The sequence below is a fragment of the Narcine bancroftii genome, chromosome 6 (genome assembly GCF_036971445.1).
Source record: "Narcine bancroftii isolate sNarBan1 chromosome 6, sNarBan1.hap1, whole genome shotgun sequence".
Taxonomy (NCBI): Eukaryota; Metazoa; Chordata; class Chondrichthyes; order Torpediniformes; family Narcinidae; genus Narcine; species Narcine bancroftii.
In genome coordinates this window covers 132,733,106-132,753,894 of record NC_091474.1, presented here as the reverse complement: position 1 = coordinate 132,753,894, position 20,789 = coordinate 132,733,106, and the positions used below count along the sequence as shown (strand labels likewise).

At 41.9% G+C, this 20,789-nt stretch overlaps 1 long non-coding RNA gene across 1 annotated transcript in view; it reads right to left on the bottom strand.

Moving 5' to 3' along the window:
- LOC138737598 (uncharacterized) overlaps nt 1-18,775 on the bottom strand; it is a 66,052-nt gene extending 47,277 nt beyond the window's left edge. Inside the window, exons 1-2 of the long non-coding RNA XR_011341048.1 lie at nt 18,706-18,775; nt 5,830-5,976 (exon numbers count right to left, since the gene is read on the bottom strand). This is a non-coding gene — a long non-coding RNA (uncharacterized lncRNA). The remainder of the gene's footprint in view (nt 1-5,829; nt 5,977-18,705) is intronic.
- Nucleotides 18,776-20,789: the final 2,014 nt, after the last annotated feature.

Sequence of the window (20,789 nt, the reverse complement as noted above, 5' to 3'; positions counted from 1 at the left end):
CTCCAAGGAATAAAGTCCTAACCTGTTCAATCTTTCCCTGTAACTCAACTCCTGAAGACACAGCAACATCCTAGTAAAACATTGCTGCTCTCTTTCAGTCTTATTACAGTGATCTCAGTGCGTATGAAAATTCAATAAAATTTATGAACAGAAATAGCTTTTCTCCTTCAGCACAGGTTTTCAACATGCTGATTTCTATTTTCACCACCCTGAGACTCATATATTTCCATGAAAAACTCATGCATTTATATTTCTGTGTGTATGAATGAGTTCAACAAACTTCTAAAAGAAGCCTGCTTTTTTAGATTGACTTCATTTTATTTTCTATTTTCCAGAGAGATATCTGTCTGAAAAAATCTTTGTCCAAAATCGGTCCTTAATTTTAACATCAAAACTCACATTTACTCATTTGACAGGGTTTACAAAAATGTTGGCTCTATGTTCAGTCTGGCCATAATTGGAAAAATATTAAAGCTTTCAAAGGAGACCAGTCCAAGCTGGTAGGAAAGTTTATCATTCAAACTTCAGATTGGGAAACTGATGAATGGTGAGAGAAGCAGGTGAATACATTCCCAAAGAAAAAAATAATCCAAGGAGAAAACCAATCAAAATCTAGATAATTCAAAAGGACGTTGTTACGATGGATGGATGTTACGATGGATGTTCCCCCTTATGGGGGAACACTGCTTGATTTGTAAACTAAGAGAGCGATAAGCTTGAGTTACCATGATAAATGCCTGCTTCAGCCTTTGTTCAAACAAACTTGGATCATATTCAAGACCCTGGGAAATACTTGTGGTTTATGACCAAAGTATAATAAGAGAAATGCAGGACAAAAAGCCTGACAAAAAGTATGAGACAATGACCAGATCTTTATCAATTGTGATTGTGGTATAAATTTTGGCCAGGTCATTGAAGAGAAGTGCCAAGCTCTTCAAATTATGATGTGAAATATTTTTAAAAAACTATGGAGGAGAGATGAGATCTTGGATTAATAGCTCAATGAAAAGACAGCACCTCCTTTTGGAGCACTTTGCTAGTCAGTGAAGCAACATGAGGGATAAACTTGCCTCAATGGCAGATGCATCCATCCATGAGATGGCTGAAGTAACCATCACTTGTGGAGCCAAAGCTCCTTCCACATAAAGAGGACATCCTCCATCATGTTGACTGATACTGAAAGGAGACTGAAAGACAGAATAGTTGTAGGAGTTCTACAATGCATGTATGCACAGTATTGTGGACCATGAACAACAGCAGAAATGTACACCACTGAAACCTGTGGAATTACATGGTTCAACATGCCCTTCTCTTTACTGTTACTGTCAAGCTAGGGATTGACACTGGTTCACCAAGGAGCTCAATATGAAATGTTGGTGCAGCACCAGCCACATTTTAAAGAAAAGGATAGACCCGATAAAGCTGCAATATAAGGCTAAATGAATTGGAAACAATTTAACATTCATTCCCTGGCATTCTGAGTAGATTTTTTTTAGGTGCAGACTTGGAGCAGTTGATCTCATCTGGCTGTGAATTTCACATGTGATGGGGTACCTCATCATTCTGTGATTCTGATCCATGTTCAAGTTTCAGGTAACATGGTTTGAATGAATTTCATCCAAAGAAGTAATTTTTGTTATCACAATCTCGCAACTGTTCTGAGTGACTGCTGATGTTAAGAGAGTCGGCGATAGATTCTGCAACCAGTAATTTCCTTCCTTAATTTGTTTGGATGATAAATTGAAACTTCGTGTTACGAAGTAACACCTTATAAAATTCAAGGTCATCTTCAGATGAGAGAAGAAAGGATTTGAAGTGGCACTTGAAATCTTTGATGTGCCAAGGTCAGAAGAGTTAAGATGAAGTGGGATGAAGCATTCATGGGAAAGATAGCAAAAATATAGCAAAGATGATCATTGGTGATGTTCAGGACTCTTTACACTGGTTAGATCCAAAATGCAGAACCTGATGTGGTCGTGGAGAATATTCCATCAGAAGGTTTGAAGGGTATTGGATAAGTAATTGAGGAAGACAAATTGGGTCAGTGCATCGAATAAGAGTTTTTAAATGGCCCAAACATTAATTCCTTTATCATTCTATAAATTTATTATTCCACCTATTGGAAACCCTTTGGTTTCCAAAGGACTTGCATGGAGAACCAAATTGTCCAGAAAGAGCATGTAAACAATTTCGAATTTGATTTATTGGCCAAACAACAAAATGGCTGAAGATTGGGAAAACACATCTCAAAAAAGCCCGAGGAATCAATCTGCAAGATGCAAAGAGATTTTACACCAAGCTACTGGTCGGATACAAAGTGACTTAAATTGCTATTTGTTCAGAATAGTTTGTTGAAATTTAAATTTGATTTTTGTTTTAATTTATATTTTGAAATTTAGACACATATCATGGTCAAGGTAACAGGCCCTTTAGACCTACGAATCCACGCTGCCCTTAAACACCCAATTGACTTACGCCCCCGGTACGTTTTGAATGGTGGGAGGTAACTGCAGGCCCCCGGAAGAAAGCCACATAATCATGGGAAGAACGAACAAACTCCATACAAGATTTGAATCCAAGTTGCTGGTGCTGTAACAGTTTTGCGCAAACAGATCAAATGTGCCCAGCCATTCACTTCATCTGCTGTTCTGCTGGGAGATAGAATACTGTTTTAGGTAGACACAATTACCAAAGACTCTCATCAATGTTAGGAGCAGGTTGGGCGGTTCTTTGTGCCACTGAATATATCATAGACTCTGAATGATATCAAAGTAAAAAGGGAAAGAAAACAGGATCTTTTAATCACATATATATATGTGATTTGGCTTGGCTTTGCGGACAAAGATTTATGGAGGGGGTAAAATGTCCACGTCAGCTGCAGGTTCGTTTGTGGCTGACAAGTCCGATGCGGGACAGGCAGACACGGTTGCAGCGGTTGCAGGGGAAAATTGGTTGGTTGGGGTTGGGTGTTGGGTTTTTCCTCCTTTGCCTTTTGTCAGTGAGGTGGGCTCTGCGGTCTTCTTCAAAGGAGGTTGCTGCCCGCCAAACTGTGAGGTGCCAAGATGCACGGTTTGAGGCGATATCAGCCCACTGGCGGTGGTCAATGTGGCAGGCACCAAGAGATTTCTTTAGGCAGTCCTTGTACCTTTTCTTTGGTGCACCCCTGTCACGATGGCCAATGGAGAGCTCGCCATATAACACAATCTTGGGAAGGCGATGGTCCTCCATTCTGGAGACGTGACCCACCCAGCGCAGCTGGATCTTCAGCACACACACACACACACACACACATATATATATATATATATCTATATATAGATATATAGATATATATATAGGAGATGTTAGGGTTTGAAACAACATCACAAAAGTCATGACACTCTGGAAACCCACTGGTGTGCTGTTTTTTAAAGTATTTTTCAAGAGACATTTCATCCAATGCCTCATGAGGTCCCCTCAAAGAAACAAAAGTATATAGCAGTGGTTAGCATAATCTTGGATATTATTCAGCTCCAAGATTGAAGCAAGATGCAACATGATGCATACTGAACCCATAATTGGAGTGAGGTAAGGTCCTTCAAAGTTGCACATTCATCATCAATGATGTTTCAACATCCTGAGGAATAGTCTGAGACATTTCCAAAGCCATTAAACATGGTATGTTGCTGGCACATGAGCAGCAGATCTTCAATCCATATGTGTTAGTAGGTGCTGAGAAGGGTTAGTTCTATCATCCTATCAAAGGTCAATGTGTATTGCAATTTTAAACATATTAAAGATTTGGAAGACAAAGATTCCTTTATTGTCAGATAGCAAATACCGTATATATTTCAGTGTATAAGTCGATTCATACAACCCTAAAGAATTTCTCAAAAAGGGGATCAACTCATACGCCTGATATACTTTTGAGACCTTAAATTCACTGAGAAAAATCAAATTGATGTCAATTTAGCATATGTCGATGCTGGAAGCACCTCTCCACCACCAACACCACCACTCCCTGACACCTCCCCATCACTGGGTGCCACCATAACTGCTCCTACTTAGGAACCTGAGGTCACTGTTGCCGCTCCTGCCAGGTAGGCTGAGGTTTCTGCTCTGGCTGGAGCATGTTGTTGCCGCTCCAGCTCCCTGGGCTGTCACCATTGCTGTCTGGTTGGCCGAGGGTTTTTTTTACTTACTTAATTTACAGCTTTGTTACTTGCGGCCGTGGTGTTTTAAAACATGTCTGGTTGTCCTGAAAAATGGGGGTTGACTTATACACCGGATATACCACAAAACCCTGAAAATTAGACTGAAAAATGGGGTCGACTTATACACCAGTCAACTTATATGCCAAAATATACAGTAAACCAAATTGATGTTTAAGTATAAAAATGAATTTGAAAATTAGAAGCCGTAATGAATTCAGTTGATTGCACCTATTTTAACCACTGAAATATTACAAATTATTATCAAGCCTCCAGTGGACAAAAAAAAGTAACATGAGGAATATATTGGCTGAAATTCTGACAAAATGAAATCATTGATCAATACATGAATCACTGAAAGTTTGGAATGTCAAATACAGCCTGATTCGCTCATATAGACCCCAATGTTGACTGAAGTATATTCCTTTGGCAGAGTGAAATGGAGTTTTTGATGTATTACGCACATTTTTTTTTGCTGTAGGCCATTCTCTTAGACACCAGTCCAATTATCTGTCAGGCAATAAACACTTAGAAGCCACAATCAACATTCAGCTGTGTGAGTGGAAGCCTGAAAAGTCAGGGCTGGATCTCAAGACCACATTCACTGACTCTGGCATGTTGGAGGATTCCTCCATTGATCTTCAATCCACTGGAATTGAAGCTCAAAGTAGGAATTACGAGAGAGATTCTTTGAATGAGGTGGGCCACTTTTCTGATACAAAGTTTCCCATGGCTTAGAAAACCTGCTGGTCAATGCAAAATATGTAGGATGACTCAATGAAAGACTAATAACCTTGTTATAATGGAGAAACTTTTCATGGACTAGAAATTGTTGGTTACTTTTTTTGAATATTTATAGTTTTTTTTTCAAATTTGGACAGTTTACAACGTTGTCATCAGTAATTACAGATCTATACCGATTGCAACATACATTTTCTTTACAGGTTTTCCTATCGAGTGGAAGCCTAACATCCCTCCTTCCCTCCCTTCCTCTCCCCGCCACCCCATTTCCTCAATATCCAACACTTGACACACAACCAATCAAAGAAAAACACTTAAGACATAAAGAACATTTACAACAAAGGAGCAAATCATATTGGGGAGTTATAGGTCTGGAATAGCCTGATCGCGCAGGATCAGGCTGTTTTATTTCCAACTTTTCCTGGCTGGAATGAGGCAGACTCCTCGTCCCTTCTCCACCCCCCCCCCCCCCCACCCTCACCACCCCCAGAATCGAGGAGGAATTTGCCAGGCTAAGAGGCAAAATATAAATGTAAATTTTAGTGGGATTTAAAAATATTAAGGTCCAAGGCTGATGAAAGTTTAGAAGAATTTGCAACAGTTTGGTGGCATGGTCAGTGTGGGGCTGCACTTGGCAGTGCCAACAATTGGGACTGGGGTTTGAATCCCGCACTTTCTGTAAGGAGTTTCCCCGAGGACTCCGGTTCCTCCCACCATTCAAAACGTACTGGGATGTAGGTTAATTGGGTGTAAATCGGGTGGCATGGACTCATGGGCCAAAATGGCTTGTTGCCATACTATATGTCTAAATTTATATTTAAATCAGAAATTACTGCAATCAGTGATCCAGTTTAGAATTCAGCAACATCTGTAAGGAGCTTTTATTTTTTCCTGTTACCTGCATGGGTTTTCTCCTGGTGCTTCGATTTTCTCCCACTTCCAAACCATCCGGGGTTGGGAGGTTAATTGGGCTGTATCATTAGGAAGCTCTTTTGTTCCTCTCCAGCAGCCATTGCCTTTGTCCAGTTGCAAGGTTCCCAGATGCCTGAAAAAAGACAGCACTAGGTTAAAAGGAGAAAACTGAGGCATTATACAGTCTTGTGAATACATTTAAGTGAGGGTCTCATCTCCTGTGAGTGAGTTGGTTCCTCTTCTGTCAAGTCAAGTTGCGTTTATTTCTCATTCATACCATAAACCTTGGAATGTACAGTGAAAAATGAGATAGCGTTTCTCCGGACCATGGAGCTCATTAATACCTCAGAAACCTAAATACCTCAGAAACTTTTAATAAATAACAAATCATAAATAACATCATTTATAAATATCATGTTACATGTGCTAGCCCTGTGTCCCAGAGTTCAGAAGCCTCATGGCTTGGGGAGGGGGGAAAGCTGTCTCGTAATCTGGTCATGAGGGCCAAAACATTTTGGTACCAATTCCTGGATGGCAAGAGGGAGAACAGATTGTGGGAGGGGTCTGTGGAATCCTTCACAATGTTTATGGCTTTCTGCAAACAACAGCTGTTATAAATGTCCATCATGGCAGGGAGGAAGACTCCAGTAATCCCCTCAACAGTCTTTACTATCTGCTGCAGGACTTGCATTCTGAGATAGTGCAGTTCCTGAACCAGTGATGCAGTTAGATCGGATACTCTCAATGCATCCCCTGTCGAATGTAGTGAGGGTGGAGGGTGGAAGCTGAACTTTCTTCAACCTTTGCAGGAAGTAAAGGCATTGTTGGGTCTTCTTGACAATGGATCTGGTGCTGGGGGACCAGGAGAGAACCTCCGCCAAGTGCACACCAAGGAATTTGGTGCTCTTGACTACCTCGATGGTTGCACCATCGATGGCCCGAGGAGAGTGATCCCCTGGGCTCTCCTGAAATCCATCACCATCTGCTTTTCCTTCTTGACGTTCAAGTGTAAGTTGTTGCCTCTGTACCAGCCTGTTAGTAATTATACCTCTTCTCTGCAAACTGACTCATTGTTCTTGCTGATGAGCCCCACCATGGTCGTGTCATCAGCAAACTTGATGATGTGGTTAGAACTGTATCTTGCTGCTCAGGCGTGGGTCAGCAGGGTAAACAGCAGTGGACTGAGCACACAGCCCTAGGGGGCCCCCGAACTCAGTGTGATGGTGTTGGACATGCTTTTTCCTATCTGGACTGACTGAGGTCTTTCAGTCAGGAAGTCCAGTTACAGAGGAAGGTGTTTAGACCCAGCAGGTTCAATGTCCTCATCAGGCGCTGCGGTATGATTGTGCTGAACGCTGAGCTGAAGTCTACGAGCAGCACTCGAACATATGTCTTTATTTTCCAGGTGGGTGATGGCTAGGTGGATTATGGTGACAATGGCATCGTCTGTAGATCGGTTGGGATGGTACGCAAACTGCAGGGGTCCAGTGAAGGGGGCAGCTGACCCTTGATGTGCTCCATGACTAGCCTATTGAAGCACTTCATGACAGTGGGCGTGAGTGAGACAGGACGGTAGTTGTTGAGGCAGCACACTGAGGGCCTCTTTGGCACAGGGATGATGGAACATAGGAAGTAGGAACAGGAGTAGGCCAAAAATGGCCCATCGAGCCTGCTCTGCCATTCAATATGATCATGGCTGATCTAATTTATGACCTAACTCCACCTACCTGGCTTCTCCCCATATCCCCTAATTCCTCTATCATGTAAAAATTTATCTAACCGAATTTTAAATATGTTTAATGAGACAGCCTCAACCACTTCCCTGGTCAGAGAATTCCAAACATTCACTACTTTCTGCGAAAAAACTATTTTTCCTCATCTCTGTCCTAAATCTACTCCCCTGAATCTTGAGACTGTGTCCTCTCATTTTAGTTTCCCCGGCCAGCACAAAAAACCTTCCTACATCTATCCTATCCATACCCTTCATAATCCTATATGTTTCTATAAGATCGCCTCTCATTCTTCTGAAAATGCTGAAGATGTCTGTGAGGACAACAACTAGTTGGTTGGTACATCCTCTGAACACCCTGCCAGTAATGTTATCTGGTCACGCAGCCTTACGAGTGTTGACCTTGAGTAGCATCCTTCTCATTTCAGCCCCCATGAGATGCAGGGCTTGCTCGTATGGAGGAGGTGTGGACTTCTTTATTGTCACGTCATTTTTTACCTCGAAGCACGCATAGAAGTCATTCAAAGCCTCCAGGAGGGTGGCATCCCTGGCACAGGCAGCTGGTGGGGGTTTGTGATTGGTGATGCCCTCCTACATGCGCCATGTATCACTGCTGTCCCGGAAGTGACACTTTGCTTCCCTGATGGCCTTGGACAGCTTGGCTCTTGGGTTGGCCAAGATTGCCTTGTTGTGAACTCAGAAGGCAGAGCCATGGTTCCTCAACAGCACACACATAATACTTGCATTAAAATGGAAAATAGGGCTAATTAAAAGCAGGTTATCAGCATTAATGTCAGCAGTAATCTGTATGTTTGTAGCTGAATTTGAATTTTTAGGCTAACTATATTTCACTGATCAAAGTGAACCCATTTCTGAGGTCCCTCCTCATCTCATTGAACCAGACCAATAATCTTCCTCAGTCTGTTTTATTGTTTAACTTGTATTTGAGCATCCTGCTATATGTCATCATTACCTGTTGGTACTTCATAATATGGTTGAAAATAAACAAAATTAGAGTAAAATTAGCCAGATAACTGCAGGCTGATGAACCTTTTATTTGAGTTGAGGAAATTATTGGAGAAAATTATTCATTTTATGGGTCTCGCAACAGCCTTTGGGCCATTGAAGAGCAGATAAGTCAGCAATTGTTTGGAAAGATGCAAAAATACCAAGGTTGTTGTCATGGGGGACTTTCCCAAACTTAACTGGCACCTACAAAGTAGAAAAGGGTAGGATGACACCCGTAAGTGTATCTAGGAAGGATTCCTGACACAGCATATAGACAGGGTGACAAGAGGTGAAGCTATATTGGATTGAGTCCTGGGTAATGAACCTGGTCAGAAGAAAGACCTCCTTGTGGGCCAGCATTTCTAAGATAGTGATCACACTCCCTGACTTTTAGCGTGGCCATGGACAAGGAAAGGAGCAGATGAAATGGGGAAGATTTCAATTCGGAAAGGGCTAATAATGATAGTGATAGGAAAAAATGTAAGAGAATAAATTGGGAGCATATGTTATCAGGAAAATGCAATGCAGAAATGTGGAGGATATTTAGGGACAATGTACGTGTAGTCCTGGATTGGTTTGACCCACTTCAACAGGGAAAGGATGGCAGGGGAAAAGGATGTATGGTTGTCAAAAGAGGTGGATCAATTAGAAGAACGAAGCACACATAGATATTAGGAAGCAAAAATTAGACCAAGTAGGAACTTAAAAAAAGGACTTTGGGGACAGGGTTAGTGAAAAGAGGGGGCATCCACGGGCATTGCCTCCCCAAGTGAGGTGCAGTGCCCCCCATACTGTAACGGCCATCACTCGCCAGATACCCCTCAGTCCCTCCAGCATGACTGGTGTCTAGCTTGACGCACACTAGCAACTCTCCACCTGCCCCAGGCCATAACATTAGCATCAAGTGTCACTAGCAGCTAATAATGCTTGATGCCATATAAGCAACGCTCTTGGCCCCTGCATTGGAGAGGTAGATAATGGTAACAACATCCCTCCCCCCCCCCCGAGTGAATTTATGAGCTTTGCACTGTGCCCCCCTCTAACACACTAATGCCCCCCTCCAACATTTGTTCTAGCACCAATGCTGTTTGGGGAGCTCAAAAGGTGCACAAGAAGCTCTTCACAAGTAGGATTAAGGAAGGCCCAGGAAATTTGACATATATATGAACAGCTGGAGGGTGAGTAAGGTTGTTTCCTTTGGTGGGAGAGTCTAGGGCAAGAGGACACACACAAATTCAGGATTGAATGACATCTACTTAAAACAGAAATAAGAAGGAGTTTCTTCAGCCAGAGGGTGTTAAATCTGTAGAATTTGTTGCCACAGGTAGTCGTGGAGGCCAGGTCATTGGGTGTATTTTAGGCAGAGATTGATAATTTCTTAATTAGCCAAGGCATCAACGGTTATGTCGAGAAGGTTAGGCAATGGGGCTGAGTGGGAAAATGATTCAGCTCATGCTTAAATATCAGGACCGACTCAATGGGCTGAATAGCCTATATTTGCTCCAATATCTATGTTCTGGAGCTCAGGGATGAAGGGAGGGAGCATGTGCCAAGAGGCAGAGGAAGTAGGGGAGTTAAGAAGCCATATGGTGTGCTGACCTTTATAAATTCAAGAGCCACGGTAATGTTGCTGCTCTGTAAAACTCTGGTTAGATCTCATTTAAAGTATTGTGTTCAGTGTGGTTGTGGAAGCTTTGGAGAGGGCGCACAGGAGATTTATCAGAATACTGCCTGGATTGGCAAACATATCTTATTTATTTTTAAAATTTAGACATACAGGACTTTAACAGGCCAATTAGGCCCTACAAGTCCATGCTGCCCAATTTACACCCCATTAACCAAGATTGCGGTATGTTTTTGAAGGTTGGGAGGAATCCAGAGCCCCGTGAGAAAACCCCCACAGACACGGGGAGAAAAGATACAAACTCCTTACAGACAGCGCAGGATTGGAACACTGGTCTGGTCCCAATCACTGGCATTGTAAAGGCATTGCGCTAACCACTACACCAACCATGCCACCCAAAGAAAGGCTGAGTGAGCTCGAATTTTTCTCTTGGAATGATAGAGGATGCAAAGCAATTTAATAGAAGTATATAAAATTATGAGAGACAGAGTTAGGGTGGACACCCAACACCTTTTTGCCCAGGGTGGCAATGGCCAATATCAGAGAATACCTGTTTAAGGTGAGCGGAGGAAGATTTTGTGAAGATGTCTGAGGTAGATCTGTTTATGGAGAATGTGATGGGTGTCTGGAGTGTATTGCCAGGTGTGGTGATAGAGGTTGATACAACAGAGACTCCTAGAATCAAGTCCATTGTAACCTGAAAGTGATAACATGAATAGCTAATGTGGTGGAGGAGGCACATGGGATGCTTGACTTCATCGGTTTAGGCATAGAATATAAACATTGGGATGTTGCAACCACATGAAATTTTGGCTTGACTATACTTGAAGCAGAGTGTGCAGTGCTGGATGTGACATGATAGAGTGGATAGAGTGGATGTGGTGGTACTGGTGAGAGTGTAGCGGAGATTCACCCCAGGATATTGCTTGATTGGAGAGACTAGGGTTGCTTTCCCTGTAGCAAAAGAGGCTGAGCAATGACCTCAATGAGTTTTATAAAATTAGAAGAGGTATTGAATGGGTTGTCAGAATCTTTTTACCCTGTTCAGAGAATCAAAAACAATTGAGTAGAGGTTTAAGGTGAGAAGGAAGAGTTTTAGAGGAGATTTTAGGGGAAAGATTTTTCCTCAATGAATGGTTAACATGTGGAACTTTCTGCCAGAGGATTTAATGGAATTGGTCAAAATCACTCTGTTTAAGAGGCATTGAGATAGGGTAGTAAAGGCAATGCATAGAAGGATCCAAATGAAATAGAGTTGGTGCACATGGTTAAAAACATCTATATTGATGTTCTGGGACAAGAACCAATATCTTTGCTGTACAGCTGTGTGACTTTGACTCCAAAATCACCAAATCACAAGCTGGCAAGCTACAGGAAGGATCAGTAACAATGCGGAAATTTAATGGAACCTGTAAGAACTTCAAAACTTGCATTCTTTAGTTTGGCTTCATGGACGAAGATTAATGGAGGGGTAATGTCCACATCAGCTGCAGGCTCGTTTGTGGCTGACAAGTCCGATGCGGGACAGGCAGACACAGTTGCAGCGGTTGCAAGGGAAAATTGGTTGTTTGGGGTTGGGTGTTGGGTTTTTCCTCCTTTGTCTTTTGTTAGTGAGGTGGGCTCTGCAGTCTTCTTCAAAGGAGGTTGCTGCCCACCGATCTGAGAGGCGCCAAGATGCACGGTTTGAGGCGATATCAGCCCACTGGTGGTGGTCAATGTGGCAAGCACCAAGAGATTTCTTTACGCAGTCCTTGTACCTCATCTTTGGTGCACCTCTGTCTTGGTGGCCAGTGGAGAGCTTGCCATATAACACAATCTTGGGAAGGCGATGGTCCTCCATTCTGGAGACGTGACCTACCCAGCGCAGTTGGATCTTCAGCAGTGTGGATTCGATGCTATCGGCCTCTGCCATCTCGAGTACTTCGATGTTGGTGATAAAGTCGCTCCAATGAATGTTGAGGATGGAGCGGAGACCACGCTGGTGGAAGCGTTCTAGGAGCCGTAGGTGATGCCGGTAGAGGACCCATGATTCGGAGCCGAACAGGAGTGTGGGTATGACAACGGCTCTGTATACGCTAATCTTTGTGAGGTTTTTCAGTTGGTTGTTTTTCCAGACTCTTTTGTGTAGTCTTCCAAAGGTGCTATTTGCCTTGGCGAGTCTGTTGTCTATCTCGTTGTCGATCCTTGCATCCGATGAAATGGTGCAGCGGAGATAGGTAAACTGGTTGACCGTTTTGAGTTTTGTGTGCCCGATGGAGATGTTGGGGGGGGTGGTGGTAGTCATGGTGGGGAGCTGACTGATGGAGGACCTCAGTTTTTTTCATGCTGACTTCCAGGCCAAACATTTTGGCAGTTTCCGCAAAACAGGACGTCAAGCGCTGAAGAGCTGGCTCTGAATGGGCAACTAAAGCAGCATCATCTGCAAAGAGTAGTTCACGGACAAGTTGCTCTTGTGTCTTGGTGTGAGCTTGCAGGCACCTCAGATTGAAGAGTCTGCCATCCGTGCAGTACCGGATGTAAACAGCATCTTCATTGTTGAGGTCTTTCATGGCTTGTTTCAGCATTATGCTGAAGAAGATTGAAAAGAGGGTTGGTGCAAGAACGCAGCCTTGCTTCACGCCATTGTTAATGGAGAAGGGTTCAGAGAGCTCATTGCTGTATCTGACCCGACCTTGTTGGTTTTCGTGCAGTTGGATAACCATGTTGAGGAACTTTGGGAGGCATCCGAGGCGCTCTAGTATTTGCCAAAGCCCTTTCCTACTCATGGTGTCGAAGGTGATGTAGAGTCCTTTGTTTTGTTCTCTGCACTTTTCTTGGAGCTGTCTGAGGGCAAAGACCATGTCAGTAGTTCCTCTGTTTGCACGAAAGCCGCACTGTGATTCTGGGAGAACATTTTCGGCGACACTAGGTATTATTCTATTTTGGAGAATACTAGCGAAGATTTTGCCTGCAATGGAGAGCAGCGTGATTCTCCTGTAGTTTGAGCAGTCTGATTTGTCACCTTTTTTTTTTGTACAGGGTGATGATGATGGCATCACGAAGGTCCTGAGGCAGCTTTCCTTGGTCCCAGAAGAGCTTTAAAAACTTATGCAGTTTGGCATGCAGAGTTTTGCCGCCAGCCTTCCAGACCTCTGCGGGAATTCCATCCATACCTGCTGCTTTGCCACTTTTCAGTTGTTCAATTGCCTTGTATGTTTCCCGGATTAGGACCTATCGAGCTCTAGCCTTAAGGGCTGTTGAGGGAGCTGGAGCTGGGCGGATTCTTGGACTGAGTGGTTGGCACTGAAAAGAGATTGGAAGTGTTCTGACCATCGTTTGAGGATGGAGATCTTTTCGCTGAGGAGGACTTTGCCATCTGAGCTGCACAGTGGGCTTTGGACTTGGGGTGAGGGGCCGTACACAGCCTTTAGAGCCTCGTAAAAACCCCTGAAGTCGCCAATGTCCACGGAGAGCTGGGTTCGTTTGACGAGGCTAGTCCTCCACTCATTTTGGATTTCCCGGAGTTTGCGCTGAAGATGGCTGCATGCGCGACGGAAGGCTCATTTCTTCTCTGGCCAGGACGGCTTTGCAAGGTGAACCTGGTGGGCAGCTCGCTTATTTGCCAGCAGCTCCTGGATTTCCTGGTTGTTTTCGTCGAACCAGTCCTTGTTTTTCCTGGAGGAGAAGCCCAGTATCTCTTCCGTGGATTGCAGTATGGCAGTCTTCAGCTGATCCCAGAGAGTTTCAGGGGACGAGTCTGTGAGGCGGATTGCATCCTCGAGCTTTGCTTTGAGGTTTGCCTGGAAGTTTCCTCTCACTTTGTCTGACTGCAAGTTTCCAACATTGAACCTCTTTCTGGGGGCTTTACTGTTCCTGGACTTTGGCTTGAAGTGAAGATTGCGCTTGCAGCGAACAAGTCGGTGGTCAGTGTGGCATTCCGCGCTGGGCATGTCCCTGGTGTGGAGCACATCTCATTTATTTCTTTCTCGCACCAGAGGTGCCAGTGTTTGGATCGAGGATGCATCCAGGTAGTCTTCAGGCTGTCCCTCTGCCGAAAAAGGGTGTTTGTAATGACAAGCTGCTGTTCTGCACAGAGCTCCAACAGGAGGCGCCCGTTGTCATTGCACTTGCCGACACCATGCTTGCCCAGGATTCCTGGCCAGGTTTCTGAGTCTTTGCCGACGCTAGCGTTGAAGTCGGCAAGGATGACAACATTATTTATTTGAAAACTTGCCTGTATAATTAACATTCAAACCAAATAACCCCCAAATATCCCATTTTGGTAAAATGGGATTATCACTGTAAGGAATTGTATGGACAGTTAACACTTAACATTTCACACAAGCACAGCACTAGTCACAGCCCAGTGATAATTTGATACATTGGAAGAACTGAGAGAAGGTTTGTCACAGTCTTTTCCAGACTTCAATACATTTGCAAAGACATCGTGATTTTGCAAAGGGAAAACCATTCTGACTGCTGAACAACTTTATAAAGCAGCTCTTGTGGCCAGCTATTTTTGTGGAATTCAGAACAAAGCATGCTCTGTGAATGACTGGACCATTTCAGTGGATTGACCTGAGCCAGGAGGGTCTTTTTGGAAAGCAAAGTGCTTCATTTTGACTGTGACTAACAGTGGAAGTCACTTGGAGAGATAGCTTCATTTTAAGTGTGCCTAGCAGTGAAGTTATTTGCAGAGACCAGTACCAGGGTCTTGGAAGCTTCGTGGAAGCTGCCCAGTTAGAGTCTTGCCTACAAAAGGACCAGGATTGTTATGAACACAGCTCTTGTGGATGGACATTTCTTCAAAGGCAACGCAAGGAGAATTTGTGAGTCTATAGCAGCGACAACTCCCGTCTCCCCATCGTTAATTCTAGGCATCAAATGTTGAAGGCATATACCTCCACACTGAATTTAAAAGACTGAACTTTGAAGTAATTTTCTAGATGTAACTGTGTAGATTTTGGCCTGGATTGTAATCGCACGCACGCACGCACGCACGCACGCACGCACGCACGCACGCACACGCGCACACACACGCGCACACACGCACACACACACACACACACACACACACACACACACACACACACACACACACACACACACACACACACACACACACACACACACATGCATGCGTAGGTGGCGATAGATTTAGTGTCAAGGATAGTTTAAAAGTTAAGACTATCGTTTAAGAGTTAGAAATAAAATAATTAGTGTTTTAAAATTATATACTGTCTGGTTCATTGCCTATTGCTGCTCTTTACTTGGGGTTCATAATACAATGGATAAAATTCATGGATGAAAATCCACAGTTTACAAATACCTTAAGTCCTGACTAACTCGTTCCTGTTAATCATGGAAAAGTGGTCTTTTACAAACTTCCAGTGACCACATCGACTCTGATCCATGTCACTTCCATGACATGGCTGTAGTTCATTTTGCCCTGCCTCTGTCCAGTATGATTATTTAGCCATCTATTTTACCTTGCTTTCCCTTATTTAATTTAGAGGTTTAACACTCAGTTGTAATATCTGACAATTAGCATTGGTTGTTTGCACTTGTCTGCAAACCTCTCGTCCTTGCCTGGAAGTGACCATTTTAAGCCAGCATCAATCTTGAAATCTGATATATCAATAAATGTTGAACTTTTAATTATTCTAAGACAAACAGCTTAAAGAGAATGTGACCTTAAAAGGACAAATAAATTCAATACTATTGTATTTTAAAAGCAGAATAGGATACAGCAGATGATATAGCATATCACATCAGTCATTGCAGCTGCCTTACAATACCATTCTGGTTATATTGCCTGCAATTAGATTAACTTTGATATCACACTGCAGAAAACCATTCTTAGTTTCGTCGGTCTGTTTATTAATTAAGTAATGAAGAAAGATGGAAATGTTGGATACGTTCCTTTTGAAACACTGGTCTAGAAATCTTGACATGTAGAAGTGTAATCTTGTGAATTGATTGAATTTTATAACAAAAAAATCATCACAGCTTTGTCAAAAATGGAGAGGTTTGTTCTGCATTCACTAAGTGCAGGATACACATATGCCCAGAGAGTTCCTGTTGTATGTTGTGATACCAAAGGGAGATCAGTTGTATGCATCTGAAGCATGTAGAAAGCTCAAGTCTTGCACACCGAAGCAAGCTTTCAGTGAGGACTTTGCCATTATCTAAAGAAAATCTAAACTTATGTGGGCCAGTGCAGGGCATTGCAAGATATGCATCAACTTCTGTGAATGTTATAATTTTACTGCTTTTCTCCCAGCAGTATCGTTTCATGCTATCTGTGCTGTCATTAAATATCTATGTATGGCATCTGCACACCTGTAAAAAATGTTTGGAAGGAATAGAATGAACAAAATGGATATATGTTAACAATTCAACCATGCCTCTGACTGGTTGATGATACTTTTGGTGCCGTATACAGTTTCTGAGTGATAAGGCCACCTCAATTACACTGCTGCTGTTCTTAGGAACTCAGTTTTTTCCTTCCAACTTCTGATCTCTTCTTCAACGAACATTTTATTCCCTGCCTGATCATGACAGCCTCCAAAGCCAAAGTATTTGTGAGACTGACCCTCCTACACCTTGACTTTACACCAGTACGCAACCTTTTCCTTTCCACTCACATACCACTTTAAGGATTCCCCACCCCATGGTGCTCTGTGATTAGTAAGGGATTGCTTAAGGTGGCAAGTGGGTGGAAAGAAAAAGTTTGAAATCTACTGTTTCAATTTACGTGAATGACTCATTATGTGCACGGTTTCATAACTCCAAAGGAAATAGGCCAATGACAATTTTTCTCAAGCAAAATATTTCAATAACAATTGGGTCTAGATCAGTGATTCTCAACCTTCCCTTCCCACTCACATGCCACCTTAAGTAATCCCTCACTAATCACAGAGCACCGATGGCATAGGGAATACATAAAGTGGTATGTGAATGGAAAGGTTGAGAACCAGTGCATTACACATTCTCCATTCCTTTCTGCCACATTCTTTCTAAACATCCATGAAATATTCCATGGACCCATGATTCTATCAACCTTTTCTCACTGACCACCCCTTTAAAGCATAAAACATAGAAATCTGCCACAGAGTACAGGGCTTTTGGCACACAGTGTTATGCCAACTTTACAACCTACTCTGATAAATGTGTGGAATTTCCCTTCTGTGTAATCCTCCATTTTATTCAATTCCATGTCCCTGTTGTAGTGATAGAATGCTATCACCAGGAGGAGTCAGAGATGGAGTGTGTAGCATCTGGGAAATGCTGCATCTTGGGAATGCTGTTGCATCTTGGGTTGATTCAAGATGAATGTCTGGCATGTGTATGTTCTTTCATTAATGCTGTTTGCTTAGTTTATAAATCTAGTTGTTTGATAAAGAACCCAAATTTCTTTATTGTAATAAAAGAAACATCAGACTCTGATAAGATCCGAATGTATCTGCCTCCCCCATCATTTCCTGCATTGCTTTCCTGCACCTACCATTGTCTGTGTGAAAATCTTGCCTTGTATATCCCTCCTTTACTAACTCCCAAGCACCTTAAGCTATGCCTCCTTGTGTTTGCTGTTTCAGTCTTTGGAAAAAGCCTCTGGCCATCCACATGATCAATGCCTCTCATGTTGTACACATCTGTAAGGTCACCCCCCTCATCATCCATCATTCCAGGAAGTAAAGAGCTATACCATTCAACCTATTGTCACATGGCAAGTATCCTTGTAAATCTCTTCTGCGCCCTCTCGATAGCATGCCTATCTTTTCTGTAATGAGGTGACCAGAACTGAACACAATATTCCAAGCGGGGTCTCATCAAGATCTTTATGGTTGTAACATTACCTCAAGGCTCTTGAACTCGATCCCATGGTTCATGAAGGCCACCATACGCCTTCTTAACAATTCTATCAACCTATGCAGAATCTTTGAATGTCCTATGTACATGGACCAACAGATCTCTTTGATGCTGTGCAAAAAGCCTTTTTGCACTTGGACAGAATAAAATCTCAACCCCAGGAGTCCGTTGCTTTTCCCATCCAGACTCCTTTCACAGCTTCTTTTCAACAATTGTATGGTATCTGGTCTGCTCTGGGTTTTGCTGAGTTTTAGATAGTTGGAATAGGATTTGTATCAGTTATTTCTGAACTGATGACATCAGTACCAGGAAGCTGGAGTAAATTACACTTGAGCATACATAATTTCTTGTTTTGTACCCTGCCTTCCCAAAGCTATCTTCTTGAGGCATTTTCAAAAATGTTGATAAACTTATCACAGATTAGTCCTTTGCTTTTTCCAACTTTCTCCATTTGGTGCAATTGAAAATATTTTTTTTTCCTTTCCAACTTTTCTTCATTATAAACTCCAGAAACATTCAGCAGTCAGGAGAGAAATGCTGAGTTAAATGTTTTGTTCTGTTGACAGATGCTGCCTGACCTGAGTATTTCTAACAATTTCAGTTTTTGTTTCAGATTCCCATCACTGTGGTGTTTTTCCCTCTCAACTCACCTTTTGAGAACTTTGTTTGAGATCTGAAGGTAAATGATAAGAATTACAGTATCCTTCAGTGATTTTATTCTTCCAAGTCATTTTAATTGGCTAGTTGATTATTAATAATGCATTGACATGATTCAGAACTCCGTTGCTCAGAAATTATGGTAGTCCTATTGTCCTGGAACAATCAAAAAAGACTTTCAATTAGAATGTCAAAGTACACATTGCCAAAATTCTGTTTCAGTTCTCTTAACTTTCCTCAAATCCTATCTGCATTACTTGTGAGTCTGTCTGCTGATTTACATTGCCACATGTCGGACAAAATTTTCTTTTTAACATTCCCATTCTTGTTTGTAAATCTCCCTTTTCTGTTTCTCTAATCTCTTCCAGCTTTATCGCCTTCAAAGATCTCATTGACCATCTTTAATTCATGCCTCTTGAGAATCCTCAGATGTTATTGCATTAACAGTGGCAGTCGGGCCTTTAGCTACTCAGTCCCTACACTCTGAAATTCTCTAGCTTAACCTCATTGCCTCTCTCCCTTCATACTTCGGCAAACTTTTTTTCCCAAAGTATTTCAATCATTTGCCCCACTTTCTCCTGAAATGACTTCACATTAAATTTGATTACTTCTGTTTCCTCCTTGGAAAATTTACTGTGTTGTATGGGCTTTTTAATGCAAGCAATTATTGTTGCTGGACCAGTGTAAGAAGTCGGCCAATTCACCTTTCAATTTGTAGACACATCCCTACAGTTACAACATGGAAATACAATGATGGTCGTTGCTCCAATAGAAAATGTACTGATAGCAACAGCTGCAGTCAGTAATTAATGCCTCCAATTCCTCCAATTGTTACAAGAAGAAAATATATTCAAAGCCCAAGATTCAGGAAAGGAAAATGAAGGAACTATGATCTGAAAATATTCTCTTTTTTCATTGACTGATTGAAATCCATCTTGTTCTGCATGCGCATTTCTCCATGAATCTTTTTATTATCTGAGCTGTCAAGTGTTTTGAGCATTTAATGACCCTTTTTTTTTGTTAGCTATTTGTTTGCATTCTTCTTCAAAAATCTTGATTCTGATTACCTTAAAGCTAATTTTGGAACATGTATCTGACTATTGATCAGAAAACCTAAGGAAAACATTTTGAGGAGCTGTTCATAATTAATTGTGTTTTCAATTACAAACAGTTTGCTTATTGTAATATCTTGTTCCCTTCTGCAAACACTTGCGCATTCCTGTTTTGTGTTTTAATATGTAACCATATTCCCACTACTCTACACTAAATAAAACACAAAACACAGAGGTTCTTTTGGAGCCAGAGGAAATGTAGATTTTACTGATGACACAAGAATACAAAGTGTAGCTTTTATCACATGAAATGTTTGCAGTTTTTGTTCAATAATTACTTTGTACTCTCTGTGTTTAAGGGTTCATCCTTTGTCAACTAATCAGGTGGAATCTGATCTCTTGAATAGTATAGATGGATGGTGTTCTATGCCATTGTCAGCTAACATCAATACTATACAGAAGAAAGTGGAAATATTGAGGGGGTTGCCTGAAGATCAGTGGAATTAGTGACATTATTAATAAAGATTTAATGTTCCTAAAGTAATTTAAGATTATTTGTTCCAAAATCTGTTTATTTTTGCAGTGACAAGAAGCCTTGTGAGTTTATCATCCTGTAGAACTTTCTGTGAGAGCCAATAAGAGAAGATTAAAATCTTTCTGATCAATCTGTGTCCATACCCAAACACAAAATTCTGAAACTGAATTTGAATATTATCTGCACTGATAAGCTGTTATTTTCTCCTTAAAGATTCAAGTGGTTCACAGATTTTCTTCAGATAGAGAATATGCCTAGTTTACTTGGCCAGATTTAATTTGTCTCCAGTTGCACATATATTCAAATCCTATACTCACCCATAAGGATTACTCATGCGTCATCAATCAGTTACAAAACAAGGTATTTTGCCTTTAATATTTGGGTTTTTGAATATTGAATTCATGGCTTTTAAAACAAAAATTTTTGCTCAGAATATGTGTTTTCTTTTGATACAAACCCTATTTTTTGGTACAGTGAAGTAAAATAGGGG